This window comes from Balaenoptera borealis (assembly GCF_965194805.1).
Source record: "Balaenoptera borealis genome assembly, chromosome: 16".
NCBI classification, from domain to species: domain Eukaryota; kingdom Metazoa; phylum Chordata; class Mammalia; order Artiodactyla; family Balaenopteridae; genus Balaenoptera; species Balaenoptera borealis.
In genome coordinates, this window is record NC_138872.1 from 43329999 (window position 1) to 43346907 (window position 16909).

The 16909-nt window shown below is 40.7% G+C and overlaps 1 protein-coding gene across 7 annotated transcripts in view; it reads right to left on the bottom strand.

Annotated features, from left to right (window-relative positions):
* The window catches only part of LOC309612803 (kinesin-like protein KIF16B), a 295491-nt gene that overhangs the window by 133847 nt on the left and 144735 nt on the right, over positions 1–16909 (bottom strand). The gene's annotated exons all lie outside the window — the stretch shown is intronic.

A 16909-nucleotide genomic window follows, 5' to 3' on the forward strand; every position in this document is an offset into this window, starting at 1 on the left:
AGAGATTTAAAACTCAGTATACAGATAATTAGACTTTTGATTGTTGAAAAGAAAAACAGAAATCAGTTAACCAAAGAGATGTTAGAATATCAAGCAAAGCGTATGGTCACCAATTTAGGAAATGTTTATTAATGCCGATAAAGTAGAAACCTCAAAGGACAGTGCTTTCAAATGAAAACATGGTGAAACTGCCAGAGTAACAGGTTTTTAGTAATAGGTCACTATTACTAAAAACTCCCTCAGAATTCGATAGGAAAGAAAATGCACATACGCACTGACTATTTCCACGTAAAAACACTGCTTCTTGTGAAAACCCTGTTTAGATGGCTACACTGGACACACAAGAACAGCTCCTTTGGACCGACTAGGGTCCTGCTTGTTCAGAAAATGATTGTACAAGGGGCAGAAGAATTCAGTGTAAATGCCCAAGGGTAACAAAATCATTAGGTGGGGAGGCAAATTTCAGCTTGATTAAGCAAACAGATGCGTTCTAAGATAGGAGTTGTCCAAAACTGGCATGGATGTCACAGAAGGCAGTGAGCTCCCTGTCCCTGGAGGCATTTAGGAGATTCACTATCTTTTCTGGTCCCATTCGCACCTGAGAGTCAACCAAGCCTCAAAACAAACCACCCCCCCCCCCCGCCGCCGCAAACCCCATGTTCAATCTTTGTCCTGAAAAAGAATGCAACTTATTTGTGAAGATAAGACATTCATCTAGAAGTCAACCATGACGGATCAAAGTGACGAGTTCAGGGTGCAGGAGGTGGCACCAAGGACCTAAGCTGGGTCTCACAGGACAAGAGAGATGCTCCACGTGAGGGTGACAAGGGGAGGAGCTGAGCCCGAGACAGGAGATGGACCTCCTGGGCCTGGAGAAAGGAGAGAGTCAAGTCCAGCCAAGATGCAGGCGATGTGAAACAGCAGCAGGAACCCATATTGGACAGATGAGGGAGAGAGAGACCGTGAAGAACTAGCAGCCAGGATAAAGAATCTGCAACAAAGGTCAGAGAAAAAAATCAGCTCATGGATGTGTTTTGTGTGTCCCGCGCAGATGTAAAAAACAAAATCCTTCACTGTCAACAGTTAAAAATCTGTAGTTTTCACATAAAAGTCTGAGTTTCTGGCTTCCCTTCAAAAATTAGAAGATGTGGTATCAGTAGATCTGTGCTGTCACTGGGCTACTGCTGGCTGCCTCCTCTGGACAGGGCACGTGACCTCTAGTTGGGTACCAGCTGCACCTGGACCCTGCAGGTAATAGCAATACCCCACATGGCCACTCTGGAGCTTCAGACCAGCACATCCACCTGCCTATGTGACATACTGTCACAGATTCTCAAAGGAGCTTCAAATTCAATACGGTTAGAACCTAACGGGTTTAGTCATAACCACAGCAAGCAACCGAAGGGTTGGTTCTGGTGGCTGTCGTTTTTTAACAGAAATGGAGTCAACGTGAGAAGCAGCACACGGTTTTGGGAGACTCAGAAGGGCAGCAGTGGATATTATCCACCTACAATCTGCTTATCCCCCTCACATAAAATTGGGTTTGTATATTTCCCAATTATGGAAAGGCACCATTACCACAATGAAGAAAGGTGTTTCCCATATGCCTTTTATGACTGGGACTCAAAACTGTGTGCCATACAAAAGTCAAAAGTTAAGTAGCCATGTCCAGGATATATGTGTATTTAATGCTCTTAAAATGACATTAGAGATTAACAAGGCAATCTCATCTGAGGTATTATATCTAATCCAATTCTTTTTTTTTTTTTTCTGTTAATCAAATGCCCAGCCACACAAGTTGAAAATTGCTAAAATATGTTAATGGAAAAATAGGATAGTATTTCAGAGACATATTTCATATCATGTTAAATCACTGAAAAAAATCTTGCCACCCATGTATTTGCATGAAATACACATAAAAATCCCTTCGAGGAGTTATGAAAGAAAACAAAACTACCCATGACCATTCCTTCTTTCCATCCAAATAATGTGTATAAACCACCTGGCACATAAAAGGGGCTCTGTTAAGGCTGGTGCCTTCACTTTCCTCTATCGTATTCCTTTATGGACAAACCTACTGGCTTAAAAGATGTGCTTCGTTTTTTTTTTTTTTTTACATGCTGCTGCTGTGTGTCCATTCACTCAACAGATACTGAATGAACACTTACCGCGCTATGATAAGAACTGGAGGTGGGGATGCAGAGGTGAACGAGTGGGACACACACCTTGTCCTTATGGAACTTGTAAACAAGCAGGAGGGAGAGATCACTAACCAAACAATTCCACAAATAAACGCAAAGCTGCAACTGAAGGAGAGTTACCCTGCCCCCGGCTCACGAGCATGCGAGAAGGGGGCTGGCCGCAGGGGAGGTTAGGGAACGATGCCGTGAAGGAGGTGGTGCTTAAGACAAGCTCTTGCGGGGGGAGAGGGGGGCATATCCAACAGACTGTGACAGGAAAAAGTGATGATGATGATGATGGTGATGGTGAGTGATGGGAGGCACAGCAGAGGAAACCAGGGAGAGCACTGCACAAGGTGAAGCTGGAGAGAGAGGGGAGGACGGAGCATGTAGAGTTGCTCAGGATACAGTAAAGCATCTTGTACTTCACGCAGGGGCAACAGCAAGACCCTGAAGGGCTTTGCGCAACAGCAGCATCACACAATTAGACGTGAGTTTCAGGAAGATCATTTTTTCTACTGTTTGAAGAATGTACCAGAGGGCAAGAGGAAATGTAGATAAACAAGGGAAGAGATTACTGCAGTGGTCCAGGTCAAACATGATGGCGGCTCAGAACTGGAAGGGAGGGGTAAGAGGTCAATAAACAGATCCAGAAGATACTTGGGAGATAAGATCACCAGGACTCATGATGGGCTAGACAGGGGGACCAGGGAGGTGAAGAAGATGCTCCCGGGCTTTGCTGTAACTAGTTGGATGGGGAGCTGTTCACACTGATTGAGAACACTGGAAAAGAACCAAAATCAGGTTGGGGGAGAAATCCTGAGTTTGGTTTTACACGTAATGAATGTGAGATGCCTTTTGCGGATAGAAATATGGGCCTGAAGCTCCAGAAGAAACGCCTAGGAGATCTCTCAATCCATCTGTCCATCTACCAACCGACCCACTTTCCTACCTACTTTACTCTCAATTACATATATATGCATAATTTTTGATAATTTGGTGCTCTGTGATGAGAAGCTATGGTGCTGAAATAAAGCATATTTTGTTTAAGATGTTCTCCTGATGTTGGCAAGTATATTTTTGAAAGAACGCCTGGTTTTTATCAAGTATATTCTGTTAAATGATCAAAACGAAATATAGAAAGTTGGAGGATTAAGAATTGCTTATTAATCCTGATGGTAATTTAAAAAAAATTTATAGATGAACTATATATCTCAAAATATACAGAGAGACAGACATACACACATATATATGTGTACATATCTACCTAAGATCCATGTGTATATACACATATACACACACATCTCTACAGATATAAGGTAGAGATGTATACACATATATGTGCATATACGTGTGTGTGCATGAGAATGTGGTATCTCTCTATATATATCTGAGAGTCATCTCTAATAAAGGAAGCCACAGGTGTGGGAAAGAGGAGAGAACAGAGAGGTGGGAGAAAAGAGGGCCCACCCAACACTGGGCACCTTGAGGAGCTTGGCTTTTAATGGCCCAAGGAGAGGAAGATGAACCTGCAAAGGAAACAGAGAAGGACCCTCAGAGGGGGAGAAGGAAAACCTCAGAAGCCCAGGGAAAGCACAGTTGAGGTCTCCTGAGTGTGGACAACTCATTCAAGAAGTTTGTGTACTCTGCTGTACACCTGATACTAACGCAATATTGTGAGTCAACTACACTTCAATAAAAAACAGAAGAAGTGGGCTTCCCTGGTGGCGCAGTGGTTGAGAATCTGCCTGCCAATGCAGGGGACACGGGTCCGAGCCCTGGTCTGGGAAGATCCCACATGCCGCGGAGCAACGAGGCCCGTGAGCCACAACTACTGAGCCTGCGCGTTTGGAGCCTGTGTTCCGCAACGGGAGAGGCCGCGACAGTGAGAGACCCGCGCGCCGCTATGAAGAGTGGCCCCACTTGCCACAACTAGAGAAAGCCCTCGCACAGAAACGAAGACCCAACACAGCCATAAATAAATAATAAATAAATTAAAAAAAAAACAAAAAACAGAAGAAGTAAAAGAAGTCTGTTTATGAAGAGAAAGGCAGAGTTGATAGTAGCTGGAGCCAGGAGTTGACATACCCTATGGGATATTTTGTGATATTTTTGTTTAAAGGACACTTGTGAGTATATTTAAAAAGCTGAAGGGGAAAAGGCAATGAATGAATGAATGAGAGTGAGCGACGGTACACGGCCTTCAGAAGAGACCCAGCTCATGTGTCCTGCCTGACGGGGTAACCCCTCCAGGGCTCAGCTCCCTCACCGAGTCTTCAACGCTTCCTTCCAGATCTTAAATTCTCCTTAACTATGAGCGACTCCTTGATCTGAGGTTAATGTGATTAATCACAGCATATGGACTTTCTGTGATGCACTTAATTTGTCATTTTTAGAGTATATCTAAACCTCCTTGAAATATATGATGGCATCTTTGAGATCACTTGAGAGCCTGTTAAATACTTGAGGACAGACAAATTCCAGACGATCTTAGAAGGGGATGGAGGGGAAACGACATTATAAAAAGGTAGACAAAGACACTTGGTAACAACAAAAAAAAGCTTTACTTAAGTCTCTGTGAATGAAACCACTGATTTTCTATTTTAACATTTCAGGCACACTGAAAAAAATTAAACATGTAAAGATTTCTAGTGATTTCTAAGGAGTGTAGGGATAATAATCATTAATATCACTATTAATTACAGTCCTCAAATTTTATGCGAGATTTTCGAATTCTGCTACTGCACAAATAAAAATCAACTGTTTTAAATTAAATGTTGTCATATGAATATTTCTGAGGTAATGATGTTCGAATTATTTCATTCTGAGTTACCATTAACATGAACATATAAAACAACTGTATTCCCAAAAGGGTATGGTGCAATGTAATATGAGCTTACAGGCCAAAAACCACGAGGCATTTAGAAATTCTGCTTCAGGGCTCCACATTCTGAATTTAATCATACTTTAGAAAGGCCCTCCTCTACGCCCCACCACACACACACACACACACAGGATATATAACGCATTGCTCCCCTCTCCCTAAGCACCACGAGTCTCCTACCTTCATCAACTCCTTCTCTTTACGGCCCACCCCCAAGCCTCCCGGGCTATAAAAACACTGTGCTGTCCTTCACCTCTGCGACCACATTACTGATCTGCTGAAGGGTGAGCACACCCCACAGAAAATCCACGCCACCAGTCTGGGATCTGGGAGCCGTACAAACCTGCCAAGACTCAGCGGCCAAGGCAACTTGGTCTCCTGCTACTCCTGCCCCCCACCTCACCCACTTTCCAGCCTTTAGATAATTCTGTATCTACGTCACTTTCTTCCATGGACCATTATGACAAACACATTCATTCATTTTGGAACTCGGCTTTGGGTAAATCTCTCCTTTCCCATCAGTCTGAGGCCACGCTGGGGGAGAAGTTTTGGTTCTGCCTGAGATGGGACAGCATCCCCCCCCCACCCCGCCTCTCCCTCTGAATGCAGCTACACCTGACAGCCTGGACAGAACACATGCAGCAGCTACTTGAAGGGTCTGAAAACCAACAGAAGCAGGTGGATTGAAAGAGACCAGGACCTAAAGCACCACAGACCGATGATGAATTTACCACTGTTTTCCTCCAGTGTCCCCGGCTTCATCTGGGAAGAAACCCAAAAGTTGACGTTAGTGTAAAAGAGAGAACTCCAGGAGAAGCTTCTAGTTTTGGTTCCAGGAGGAGGGAGAGGGTCCCATAGCAGCAATAGTGGCAGCAGCAGGGGGCCCACAGATGCCTAAATCTGGGAGGCAGGAGAAAATCTCTCTCCAATCCCAGGAGCTGTGGACCCAGGAGGGTCGGCAGACACCAGTTGTTCTCCTCTCTGTCCTCTCACTGCTCGGCCCAGACATGGGCACAAGCGCAGGAAGAACATGAAAGAGTAGTATAAATAAAGCTCCAGACGTCTAGCTGGAGGGCAGAAAAAGAAAGTCCCAAGGAACCAGAAAGTACTTGAGAGATGGTGTAGAGGGAGAAGTTCAGGAAGGCAACCTCATGGAATTGTGTATGAATTCCTGGGCCACCCCCGACGGTGCACACATGGAGGTGACCCCCAGCAGCACATAGAGACTTTCAGAGTTAAACTAAGAGCCAGACCACTGCTCAGCTCCCAGGCTGGCCACTGGATGGCACACACATGGGACAGACTGGAATAGCACACACATGGGACAGACTGGAATAGCATCACAAAGGCCTGGAAAACTGAATGGGCCTTGGAACTAGAATCACGACCCACATACTGATTCTCACTTATGGTCTAAATCCGACCAGGTCAACTGCCTGCTAAAACAAACAGGCAAAAATCAACATTTCCAATGGAACTGAAACAAGACCCTCAGTCTAAACAAGACCCTCAGTCTTACAATATAAGATAAAAATGTCCAAAATGCAATTCAATATTACTCAGCATATAAAGAACTGGAAAAAAAATCTCAACTTGCATAGCAAAACACAAACAACAGATGTTAATGCTGAGATCACAGAGATGTTGTACTTATTTGATAAAGACTTTGAATCAGCTATTATAAAATTGTTAAAGCAATTTATCCTATAGGATGCCCTGAAAAATGTGTGTGAGGGGGTGGGGTGGGGTCAGGGGAGAATGCCTAGATGAAAAAAGATAAGCAAAAAATGTTAATAATTATTGAAACTGGGTGATGGAGGTTAATTATAATATTCTGTATTTTGTATATGTTTGAAATTTTCCATAATAAAAAGCTTTTATTTTTCTATATCAGATGACTTAGAAATAAAAATGATGGGCCCTAAAACAAAAACAAAAACAAAAAAGAGGTCAAACATGGGTGAACACTCTTGAAAAATAAGGAGTTTCAACAAAGAAATAAAGTATACAAAAAAGAATCAAATATTACAACTGAAAAACACAGTAATCAAAATTTTAAAAACTCATTGGATGGGCTCAATAGCAGAATGGAGATGACAGAGAAAAAAAAAACCAGTGAACATGAAGCCAGATCAGCTGAAATGATCTCATCTGAAAAGCGAAGAGGAAAAAAGTTTACAGAAAGATAAAAATAAGTAATTAGAGCCTCAGGGATCTGTGGGACAATACTAAAATATTAAACATTCATGTAACCAGAGTCCCAGAAAGAGAGGAGAAAGAGTGTAGTGCAGAAAAACAATTTTTAAACAAACAATGGCTGAGAACTTCCCAAATCTGTAGAAAGATAGAAACGTACAGATTCAAGAAGCCCGTCAAACACCAAACGGGTAAACTCCAAGATATCCATACCAAGACACCCTGTAAAGTCACCCTATGGGGCTGTCGAGCTAAAAATGAAACTTAAAAAGGAGTGAGAGATCATGAAAAACAGATGTAATGATTCAAACAGGAGATGAAAGGGGTTTAAAGAGACTGACAAATGGTTGTCTCCTGCACCAAAGTCTGGGGCAAGAATTTGTGGTTAGCCTTGGTCCTCATACTGACATGTTCTGATACAGGTGCATCAGAATCACCTGCAGGATTTATTTAAAAGAAAAAAAAAAAAACCAAAAACTAGATTGCTGGGCCCACCCACAGATTTTCTGATTTGGCGGGTCAAGGATGGGGCTTGGCAATTTGCATTTTTGAAAGGCCCCCAGGTAACGCTGACGTTGCTGACCTGAGGACACACTAAGAACCGCTGGCCTTGGGTACAGTCTTTAAGAACAGTTAGGGCTCTGACACTCAGCAGTCTCTGCTGAATGAATCATCCATGCGCAAGTGACAGGTGTCAGCCTTGCAGGTCTCAAATTCGAGGATGAACTCTAATGAGTGCTTAAGGGCAGGGGCAGGGAAGTTAAATGGGAAGTTAGACACCACCATCTGCTGGCTTTTTGTAAAATGTGAAAGGGCGCTTCTGTTCACTAGACATCTTGGCTAAACTGTTGGAAAATCTATTTCTGTTTCTAGTTCCACTAAAATCCTTTTTTTAATTTGTCACTGAACAACTCATAGCAGCCCTGCAGCAGATGAAAATTTTATCAAAGGCTCCTCAGCTCCACTCCCCAGACAATCACCTGTTCCCTCTAAGTGCTTGAATAGATGCAAATATATTTTGGCACTCAAGCACGACACATTCAAATGCACCTAAGTGTAAATTCCCCAGATGGAGTTTCTGCAGCACTTCTAACAGGAGAGATGAGCATTCAATGGCTCTGACAAACCAGCAAGACCAAAGGAGTCCACTGATTTTGAATTTCCTTAAAACATTAATTACATTTAGCAACTATCAGCTTTAAAGTAACATATTAGAGCAAAAAGAAAAAATAATAATTAAAATAAGGGAGAATAGTTCATAGCAATTATAGGGCAAAGGTTGAAATACAGTTTTAGTGATAACGCATTTGATTTTTTTTACATTTCATATTAAATATATGAAAAAAAGAAAAATCCAGGGTCTGAGACTCTGCCAAAAACAGTTCAAGGCCTACAGACCAGACACCATGGTCAATGCATACTTTCTTCTCGGGCAAAGGCCTCTTCTTTCTATGGAATCATTCTATGGCATCATGGGAGTGAGGGAAACTATGCTTCAGAGAACACACCCACTGAACAACAAGGTTAGATGCAATGCTGCAAATCCTATGCACTGTTCCTGGAGGAACCCAAAAAAGAGGAGAAAAGCTTCAGGTGCCAGGCTTTAGACAACTTACATTATAGATGTCAGCACATTTATTTCTCACAGTATTAGCAAATGCTTTTCTTTTTAGTGACTTTACCAGATGAAAACATTCCTGTAATTTAAGGCAGAGGAAGTACTATTTATGCAGTCTGAAAGAAATTAAAGCAGTTAACTGATACAGGTAAAAAATTTCCCCTGCGGTGGTGACAATCTGCTAAACACAGATAAATCTCCTATTAGTTGACATTCACAAGTGATATATAAGTGACTTTTGTAAGGAAGTGGTAATTACTACACGTGCTTTTTAATGGCACAGCCTAACCAACACATTTCCAAATGAACACTAATTTACTAATGAAAAGAGACATTTAAATACCAAGTAGCAGCAATATACTGGAGAAAGGCAGCGAAAAGAGAGGAAACTGCTGGTGAGCCAGGAATCCAGTCAAATATGGAGTTAACATGGTTAGATCATGTTATGTTATAATATCTACATTCTCTGTTCTTGATACCTATACTTAAAAATGGTTTCATGGGTAAAAGCCAAGGCAGCTTTTGGAGTATGAACATGCTGCTGTTTTTTATCTTGTTTCCCTATTATTATTACGGGTTTTTTTTATTATGTTTTAATAAAGTGCATATACCTTTTTTTTTGGTTTAGTCTTTTTTTTTTTTTCTTTAAAAAATAAAATCTTACAGATACAGTTTAACATCTTCCTGTTTCCCTGCCTGATCAAGCCCTTCCCCACTTCTTCTCCAAAGGTTAACACTATTCTAAAGTAGGCATGTGTCCATATCATCCAGCAATCCCACTCCTGGGCATATACCCAGACAAAACCATAATTCAAAAAGATACATGCACCCCAATGTTCATAGCAGCACTATTTACAATAGCCAGGTCATGGAAACAACCTAAATGTCCATTGACAGATGAATGGATAAAGAAGATGTGGTATATATATACAATGGGATACTACTTAGCCATAAAAAGGAATGAAACAATGCCATTTGCAGCTACATGGATGGACCTAGAGAAAGACAAATACCATATGATATCACTTAATACATGGAATCTAAAATATGACACAAATGACCATATCTACAAAAAAAAAGAAGACTCACAGAGATAGAGAACAGACTTGTGGTTGCCAAAGGGGAGGGAGGATGGGAAAGGGAAGGACTGGGGAGGATGGGATTAGCAGATGCAAACTATTACACATAGGATGGATAAACAACAAGGTCCAACTGTATAGCAAAGGGAACTATATTCAATATCCTGTGATAAACCACAATGGAAAAGAATGTGAAAAAGAAAATATACATGTATAACTGAGTCACTTTGTTGTACAGCAGAAATTAAATACAACATTATAAATCAACTATACTTCAATAAATTTTTTTAAAGTAGGTATGTGTAAGTCCCATTCACATCTTTTTATTTTTGCTACATATTTTCGTAACCACAAACAATATATCATATTGTCTGTGTTTAAAAAAAACTTGCTCCAGTTCTCATTTTAGTAATCCTCAAAAATCAAGACAATTTAAGTGGAGAATTCTAAGCCTTAATTTTTGAAGAACTGCACACGTTTTTCCCTTGATGGGATCTTCCAGTCTTAAAGTGTGTAGATTTAAAAAAAAAAAAGTTCCCATCTTGCTCCTCTCACGTAATGCCTTGGAACACAGAGTCGGCTTACATTTCACTGCCCTATGACCTGCTATGACATTTATAAAATAAGTGCACTGTGTTTTAATGCTATAGCATTTTTCTGCCAATTTCATTGACAGTGACACTGAGAAAGCTGTTGAGCAGCACAGCAGAATTCCAGAGGAACTCGAGCCCATCCGGTCTGAAAGCCATGGCACCAGGGTAATGAAACAATTAAGAGCGCCCTGCAGGGAAAGATAATTCTGACAATTAACCTTGAGTGACAATTAGTACTACCACTTTCTTAGGACAAATCATATCTTCAATAGGAAGATCAAAAGTTCAGTTCCAGCCATCACTAATTTGAATAGGCATATTTTTCAAATGGACTTTAAAAGTTTAAGATAAAAAAACCACTTAATAAAAATACCACTCAGGAGATACATTTATTATTTATCTACCATGCCTCAATCCACAGGAGAATTAGAGACAATCATCGCTACATAAGCAGATGGCAATGGAATGATAAGCAATTTCTCTGAACTAAATAAATAAGCTAATAATTTTTGAGGGGTGATGGAAGGATAACCCCAACATTAAATATTAAATTCTAGGAGGTTCCCATGTTAAACAATACATGCTCTAAAAGTTCCTTTTTCAGAATTTAGTTTGGACTCATTTTCTCACAAGAACATTACACATTAACAGCTTCCAGGCAAATCCACAAGAGACTAACCCATAACATGGCAGGAGCAATGGTCACTGGAAACCACCTGACAGCCTTCTCAGCATCCAGTGGCCAAGACTGTGGGTGGTGTAAGTTCCAGAAGCTCCAGAGAAACACGGCTGGAGCAGGGAATGCACAGGGAGGAAACAGTGTGATGGCCGGACAACAGAGCCAGGTAGATCCAGCAGCTGATACTGACATTTGTGGGCTATTTGTGATTCAAGCGCTGTTTATGCTAAAAAATGTCCTCAAATTAACCCCAACTGTAACTTCCTCTCTAACTTCCTGTGAGTGATTTCACAAACACACCAGGCTGCTTTGGGGTATTTGGAAGAACAATGCACAAGACTCAGAAGTCCTGGATTCCAGACACTGAATTCTTTGGGCATCACTTTCCCATACGGTTTTAAATCAACATCCTCAAAGGTCCTTTGTGCTCGAAATAATCAAAACAGATTATTACAGAATATATATATAAAGGGTTTTTTCCTTTCCATTTTTGAACAGTTAATGTATATAACTATGTTCAGAATTTTGTATACATGAATAAACACAGTTCAACAAGCACATAAATTAAAAGTCTTCAAAGTTTTATTGGAGGAAATAGATGAAAATTCAAATATGAGAAGAGGCATACTGAATAAATATAAGTTCCAAGATGGAAATTTTTTTTTTTAATGTGAACACATCAAATGAAATTAGAATCTAACTTCTCAAAGAATATTTTAGCACAACAAAATGATTCTAAAATTTCTTTGGAAAAAATTAATAGGCATGAAAAGCAAAAACCCACTCAGAGAAGAACAAAAATTAAAGCATATTATAACACAACAAGCATTAAAACTGTGTGATATAGGCACAAAAGTAGAAATACAGAGTACTGGAACAAACTAGAAAGCCAAGAAACAAATACAGTACTTTGTGTGACTTTCTTATTTTTTTGGTAAAGTAAGTTTCTTCAAAAGGGAGGTGATGGGAAGGTTATGATAATGGTATACCAATGTGGGAGAAAATTAATTAAATCTATACTTTATATACCAGTGAACCCCAGATGTATTAAATATTTCAAAAAGAATTCGAGTTCTACTCATGCATTAATGATGATATTGAAAACCAGTACAAGCCGCTTATAAAATCCTGTAGCAATAAACAGTCATCATCACAAGGTCACCTCCCTCTGACCTAACTGAGGGAGACACAGCCAGTACAGAGATCTCTGCTAGACAAGGAGACACGTCTCTCACCTCTCATCATGACCCCTGCAACACCCCTGCTGCCTGAAGAAACAGCAGCAGGGCCCCCACCTGAGGCGCTAAGAGAGGACAGACAGGTGGTCTGGCTGTGGTCCAGATCCAGTTACATAATTCACTTGTGGGGTCATCTGTCAACTGTCTACCCTCCAATTACACCTGTTGTTCACACAAAGGCCTGTGTGTTCCCAGGCAGGGACCGCCATTGAAGAGCCTTACATAGTGACCTCTTGTCTGCCAATCAATTATGGTGACTTTCTGGGCTCAGGGCAGAGACAGTGTCTCATCATGATCAATACTGCTGCCTGGAAAGAATCAGATTCTCCATCCATTATTGCCAGGGCCATTGTCCTGGTTGCAAAAAAGCAGGTATGTTGCTTTGGTAATGGTCACTGGGTGCTCACTGTGTCCTTTTTTGGGCTGGTCACCTGCTACTGCTGACCTCTGACCTTTCTGGCCAGCTCCAGGGCACCAGATGTCTCCCAAGCTCAACTAACCTTGAAACTGAAAAATACTAAGAGTGAAAAACTGATGGGGAGATCAATGCATGGGTGGATGGGTGGATGGGTGGATGGTTTGGAGATGGTACATGGGTGGGTGCTCCATCAGTTGCTTGTAGAATGTCTCTGATGGACGCTATGCACCTCCTATGAAAGCATGATCACCCTGGTCCATGCTGCTGTCCTTCATTTCTGAGATAACTCCTTGCAACTGATTTCTGGTATGACTTCACTAACACCAATAAACTACATCCTTTCCAGTCCTCATCTGTCCAATCCCACGTCACAGCAGATACAACATTATAGTATGTAAGCATGAAAAACTGTAATTATGAAAACTATGTATAATATACCAAAAAGGGCTTAAGAGATAATGTCAACTTCTTTCTTTCCTTCCTTCTTGCATAGCTCAGTACAAAAGCCATTAGACAAGGCTGGGCAAAGTAAGCATCAGGGTAGGAGTGGCAGGAAATTTTGGCATGAGGTGAGGAAGGTGTCTGCGCTAGGAAAAGGGTGAAGGGAGACGTGGCCCAGCATGGGGCGTCACAGCCTGAGCAGGAAGAGGAGGGTCCCAAAATGAGGAGGGGGCAGAAGTGACAGGATAGTGGCTACATAATGGGAGTCAAGTTCATCATTGTCAGAAAAGGGGCTACAAATAAGAAAAGGGAGAAAACTAGAAAGAACTCTATGGTACTGGACTGGAATTAGAGGTATTGGTGTGAACTCCTGGTTAGCAATATAGACACTGAAATACAGATATTTTAACATACTAATATAAACAGATACAGAACTATAGTTGTAAATGTTGTATACACACACAAACATTTTCCCTAACATTGTTGACTGACAGGATCTGTGAGCAAGCAACACTTCAATGGCAATGAGCACACCCAGTGCCCAGATGTTGGTTTCTAAATCCCATTCACTAAAAGGAAGTAGGGCTCCTTGGAGAACTGGCTGATTCGAGAAAAGTAAAAGATGAGCCTGGAATACCTTGTTCTGTCAGAAAGTAAGGAATTAATCACACACAATATAGACAAACCAAAAGAACACAAAAATCCACTGGCCAAATCTGGGACAATTTGGGCATCAAAATAAGCAATCATAGAAATGGACCAAAACCTATAAAATAGCAAGACATGTGGCCCTGTTGATTTAGATAAATAAATGAATACATGGCAAGAAAAGAAAGCTCTTTCTTATAGTTAAAAAGCCAACTGGAACTTCCCTGGTGGTCCAGTGGTTGAGAATCCACCTTCCATACAGGGGATGCGGGTTCGATCCCTGGTCGGGGAACTAAGATCGCACATGCCGCGGAGCAACTAAGACCGCACACTCTGGAGCCAGCACACCACAACTAGAGAGAAATCCGTGCTCTGCAACTAAGATCCCGCGTGCCGCAACTAAGACCTGACGCAGCCTAATAAATGAATAAATAAATATTTTTTTAAATAAATAAAAAGCCAACTAATAGGTGTAGAAGGAAGAAAATCACCACGTGGCAGCCACTGGAATAATAATTAAATAAGACCTCCCTCCCCACAAAAAAACACCCAGTGGATTCTAAAACCAGTGCGTTAAAGTATGGCAAAGAATAGGATATTTATGATCCTGAAGTACCTTCCCAATAGCCTTATTAATAAGAAAGGGTGAAAAGATTAACTTGACAGTGAAAAAACCTAGCACACTGCTTCTTAATTAAATGATCAAAGTGAGCATCCTCAGTAATGGGACAAATAGAAACCATGTAATGAAACATGAGAAAAATGCAGCATCATTTCTCAGACATTTGTGCCAAAAAGTGACATTATTCTAAACATGAGGAAGCATCAGATAAATTCTAAATTTCGTAGAAGAATGTAGAAGGACATTCCACAGCATATCTGACCTGCAGTTTTCAAAACTGCCAAAGTCATAGAAGTCAAGGAAAGACCAAGGGATATTTCCAGACTGAAGGAGACTAGGGAGACGTGGTAACCAAATACAACACAATGCTGGACTGAATAATGGACACTGTTGGGACAAACAGCCAAACCTGAAGAGGGTCTGAAATCACGTGGTAGGAATACATCTATTACTTTCTTAATTTGGATGGTTGCACTGTAATTATGTAGGAGAATGCCACTGTTCAAAGGAAATAGACACTGAAGTATTCAGGGGTGCTGGAGCATCATGTTAGCAATTTACTCTCAAATATCCTGAAATGAAAAAGTTCTTGAAGGGCAGACAGGAGAAACAAGAAGAACCACAATCCTGCAGCCTGTGGAACGAAAACCACATTCACAGAGAGAAAAACAGAATGAAAAGACAGAGGACTATGTACCTGATGAAGGAACAAGATAAAATCCCAGAGAAACAACTAAATAAAGTGGAGATAGGCAAACTTCCAGAAAAAGAATTCAGAATAATGATAGTGAAGATGATCCAGGACCTCAGAAAAAGAATGGAGGCAAAGATCGAGAAGATGCAAAAAATGTTTAACAAAGACATAGAAGAATTAAAGAACAAACACCTAGAAGAATTAAAGAACAAACAAACAGACATGAACAATACAAAAACTGAAATGAAAACTACACCGGTAGGAATCAATAGCAGAATAACTGAGACAGAAGAACGGATAAATGACCTGGAAGAGGGAATGGTGGAATTCACTGCTGTGGAACAGAATAAAGCAAAAAGAACGAAAAGAAATGAAGACAGCATAAGAGACCGCTGAGACAACCTTAAACGCAACAACATTCGCATTATAGGGCTCCCAGAAGGAGAAGAGAGAGAGAAAGGACCCGAGAAAATATGTCAAGAGATTATAGTTGAAAACTTCCTTAACATGGGAAAGGAAATAGCCACCCAAGTCCAAGAAGCGCAGAGAGTCCCAGGCAGGTTAAACCCAAGGAGAAACACACCGAGACACAGTCATCAAATTCACAAAAATTAAAGACAAAGAAAAATTACTGAAAGCAACAAAGGAAAAATGACAAATCAGATAGAAGGGAACTCCCATAAGATTAACAGCTGATTTCTCAGCAGAAACTCAACAAGCCAGAAGGGAGTGGCACGATATATTTAAAGTGAGGAAAGGGAAGAACCTACAACCAAGATTACTCTACCTGTCAAGGATCTCATTCAGATTCCATGGAGAAATCAAAAGCTTTACACACAAGCAAAAGTTAAGAGAATTCAGCACCACCAAACCAGCTCTACAACAAATGTTTGAGGAACGTCTCTAAGTGGGAAACACAAGAGAAGAAAAGGACCTACAAAAACAAACCCAAAACAATACAGAAAATGGTAATATGAATGTACATATCTATAATCACCTTAAATGTGAATGGATTAAATGCTCCAACTAAAAGACACATGCTCACTGAATGGATACAAAAACAAGACCCATATATATGCTGTCTACAAGAGACCCACTTCAGACCTGGAGACACATACAGACTGAAAGTGAGGGGATGGAAAAAGATCTTCCATGCAAATGGAAATCAAAAGAAAGCTGGAGCAGCAATTCTCATATCAGACAAAATAGACTTTAAAATAAAGAACGTTACAATAGACAAGGAAGGACACTACATAATGATCAAGGGATCATTCCAAGAAGAAGACATAACAATTATAAATATATATGCACTCAACAAAGGAGCACCTCAATACATAAGGCAAATGCTAACAGCTATAAAAGAGGAAATTGACAGTAACACACTAATAGTGGGGGACTTTAACACCTCACTTACACCAATGGACAGATCATCCAGACAGAAAATTAATACGAAAACGCAAGCTTTAAATGACACAGTAGACCAGATAGATTTAATTGATATTTATAGGACATTCCATTCAAAAACAGCAGATTACACTTTCTTCTCAAATGCACACGAAACATTCTCCAGGAAAGATCACAGCTTGGGTCACAAATCAAGTCTCGGTAAATTTAAGAAA